The 3,681-nt window shown below is 39.6% G+C and overlaps 1 non-coding gene across 1 annotated transcript; it reads right to left on the reverse strand.

Annotated features, from left to right (window-relative positions):
* Window positions 1-262: 262 nt before the first annotated feature.
* Window positions 263-369, reverse strand: LOC144999220 (small nucleolar RNA R71). Its single transcript, XR_013660738.1, has one exon. It is a non-coding gene; the product is annotated as a small nucleolar RNA R71 (small nucleolar RNA).
* Window positions 370-3,681: the final 3,312 nt, after the last annotated feature.

A 3,681-nucleotide genomic window follows, 5' to 3' on the forward strand; every position in this document is an offset into this window, starting at 1 on the left:
GAGTGCACTCGTGACAACTCGGCGAGTCCATCGCTGTTCACATTTTTATTTTATTATTTTATTTTATTTTTGTTCTTTTTACACGTTTTTCTTGTTTTGCTTGCAGTTGTTTCATCACCCGAGGATCTAATACACCTCTGGTCCCTCCTCTTCAAAGAACTCACCACTAAAGAACCTCAAGTCCGTTTTCAGCAAGAAGAAGAGCAGCAAATCAGGAGCATCCAATGCCTCTTTAGCAATCGAAGACCCAATTAAAGAAGCCAAGTTAAAGAAGGTTATTGCTAACTTTGAACAACAAGCTGGGGAGTCACTATATGTAGCGTGGGAGAGGTAGAAGAGCCTGCTAAGGAATTTCCCTCACCATGACCTTAATAGCCAACAAGAAGTTTCCATCTTCTATGATGGAGTCAATGTCACCACAAGGCTGTTACTTGATTCGCAAGGCCCGCTCACAAGGAAGCCACCCCCGGAAATCAAAGAATTAATTGAAGAATTCTCGAAACATTCTAGAGAATACCACAACCCAAGAAATGAAGTAAGTCGGGGGTAGTGAACTCGGCCAATGATGGATAAGCTTGATAGTTTAGATAGAAGGATGACAAAAATGTATCAAACAATCCATGCTATTCTATTTGGATGCGAGAACTGTGGAGGGCCTCATCTCACGAAGGATTGTGACATGGATGAAAATGGAAACAAGAAGGAGCAAGTGTTCTACTCAAGTGGCGATCGTTATGGTGAGAATTGAAGGAAACCGAAGAAGGAATGGCTCCCTTATGATGAATACAAAAAGGCAAAGGAGGAGAGATACAAGCAAAAGGAGAGGGGTGTTTATAAAAAGGAAGAACCGGTTATGGAAAAGAATGCCGATTTAGAAGAAATGTTCACAAGATTTATAGCCGCTTCTGAGAAAAGACACAATGATCATGATGTTGCAATACAAGAGACCAGAAATATACTAAGGAATCAGCAAGCATCTATTCTCAACATTGAGAAACATCTAAGACAACTTGCACATAAAGTGAACGAGATAAGATCGGGTCAACTTCCAAGTAAAACCGAGAATAATCCGAGAATGGAGAATGTGAATGTTGTGACCTCCAGCTATGGAGAAAATTTAATCCCTGCACAGAAGATCTCCAAGGTGCATATAGAAAAGACAGAAGAGTCGGATCCAGCTAAACCTAACCAGACTCGCCGAGTCCCTTTAATGGACTCGACGAGTCCATACCTTGATGACAAATCTGCTGTTTCCTTAAGGCCTTACAACCCTCCTCTTCCATTCCCAATCAGATCCATACCTGCTGAAAAGGTTAAATCATACAGAGCTTTCATGGAGCATGTAAGAGCCCTTCAAGTAAACGTTCCATTTGTGGAAACAATGCTTCAATCACCCAAGTATTTTAACTTGCTAAAAGGTCTCTTTGCTACTAGAAAGGATTTAGCTGAAGTGGTGGATATAGTAATGAGTGAGCTACGTGAAAAGAAGGGCGATCCGGGAAGCATCATAATTCCTTGTCAATTTGGAAATGTACTTTCTACTCAAGCGTAGACTGATTCGGGTGCAAGTATTAACTTAATGCCTTTCTATTTCTTCAAGAAGCTGAATTTACCGGAGCCGAGACCTGTGAATATGAAGATCCATTTGGCAGATAAGAAAATTATTAGTCCAAGAGGTGTTTGTGAAGATCTCCTCATCAAGGTGGATAAATTTATATTCCCCGTGGACTTTGTAGTGCTCGATATTGAAGAAGACCCCAAAATTCCAATTATTTTAGGGAGACCATTCTTGAATCCCGTAGGTGCATTAATAGATGTATGCGAGTCAACACTAACATTGAGGGTAGGAGATGAGTCAGCAGTTTTAAAGCTCTACCAGAAATTAAGCAAGAAGAAGGAAGAAAAGAAGAAGTTTCCTTCATTGATTTGGATGATGAAATACTACAAAAAGAACTTGCACTCTTACATGAAGAAGATCCAAGTAAGTTTTTGCTATCTTCTGGAGGAAATGATGATGTTGACAAAGACTTGGAGGAGATAGAAAAGCCACTGGAAGGAACCGATTCAGAAAACACAGTGGGATGTGAGGAATACGCTCTGAATCGCCGAGTCGCTTTAATGGACTCGACGAGTCCATTCGAAAATATCATCAACTTGGCCGATTTTGATCTGCTTGCTACCAGCTCCCTGCATGTTCTGGACATGAAGATTTTCTCTAATTCTACAGAAGATCAAGCAACAGAAGGAGGAAAGGATGGTGATCTTCAACACGTTCATGTAGCATGTCTCGATACAATAATGCAAGAAGATGAAGACAATCCATTTGAGGAGGAGGCAAGCTTTGGAGAAGAGGGAAATGCAAGGGTTATGAAAGATGATGCTGATGACCCGTTCATTGAGTCACGTATTACCAAACCTCGAGCCCGAATTTTCACCAACTATGAAGTAATAAAGTTTAAAGAAAATGGGGTAAAGAAGAAGAGGATGAGGAAAAGGGAAATTCATGCAGCGGAAGATGATGCTATGAGAGAGAAGAATTAAGACGAGCTTACAAGAAGAAGATACACGCTTACAAGACAAAGTATAAACCACAAAAGATTAGGCGTGCATTCCCGATGCAGGAGGATGAAGAAACGTAGATCGGAAGGGGTTCAACTAACGAATCCTTAAAAAGAAGCGCTTGGCAAGAGGCAAACCATTATTAGAGTTTTCTTTCTTTTATCTTTTGTGTTTTAGTTTTGTTTGATTTTCGTTTTTAGGATTTTATTATAGTCTTCTAAATCATTAGGCATGACTGCTTGAGAGTGTGTATGGACTAAGTGTGGGGTGGAATGAATTTATTTACATTTGCGACCAGACTCGCCGAGTCTGACCCTGACTCGACGAGTCGGTTTTATTTATAGAAAAAATTAATTTTTACATCTGGTAAAACTAGGGTTTTTAACCCTAATGAGATCATATTTCCCCCTCTTACTCGACATGCGCCTCTCTTGTTTTCTCTCTCAAGCATTCATCAAGTTCTACACTCTTTCTTCAAAATTCTCAAATTCTATCAACAAAGGTACTTAATTTCTTCCATAATTCTGTTAAAGTCATGATTCTTAGATGATTTAGGGTGTCAATTTCATAGAATACCCGATTTTAAAGTTTAGTGAATTTTTTAGGGTTTTGATTTAGTATTAATTGTGTTGTTTTGGATGTTTATTCTTATTCTAATACATCTTAGGAACATCCATGAACAAAACCCTTGATAAAAAAAATTCAAGTTTTATGGTTGAATTTCGATCGACCCATCGACTGACTCGCACAGTTCATATGACTCACCGAGTTGTTCATGGACTTGACGAGTCCAGTTGGGGACCCAGAGGAAATCTGTTTATAATATTTTTCTGTATTTTCTGGGTTGTTTGTTCTTTGTCTTGTAGGGACCATGTTTTCAAGAGGGCAGAGCTTAAGTGGACACCAAGGAGATTTTCCTTGGTTGAATTTCCCTCCGATTGAATCTGCTTCAACAATGACAAGATGGAAGAAGAGGCTGGATGATGTCAGGAAGAAGGAGGTTTATGTACCTAATAGGGTTGACTGGGATTGGTTAAATAGTGTCCGGTATGAAGAAGAGTTGGTGCCTTACCTTTCGAAGGAATTTACTTACGATGGGGAGATGATTATTTGTGATGGATG

Source organism: Lactuca saligna, chromosome 5 (genome assembly GCF_052625555.1).
Source record: "Lactuca saligna cultivar CGN05327 chromosome 5, ASM5262555v1, whole genome shotgun sequence".
In the NCBI taxonomy this organism is placed as follows: domain Eukaryota; kingdom Viridiplantae; phylum Streptophyta; class Magnoliopsida; order Asterales; family Asteraceae; genus Lactuca; species Lactuca saligna.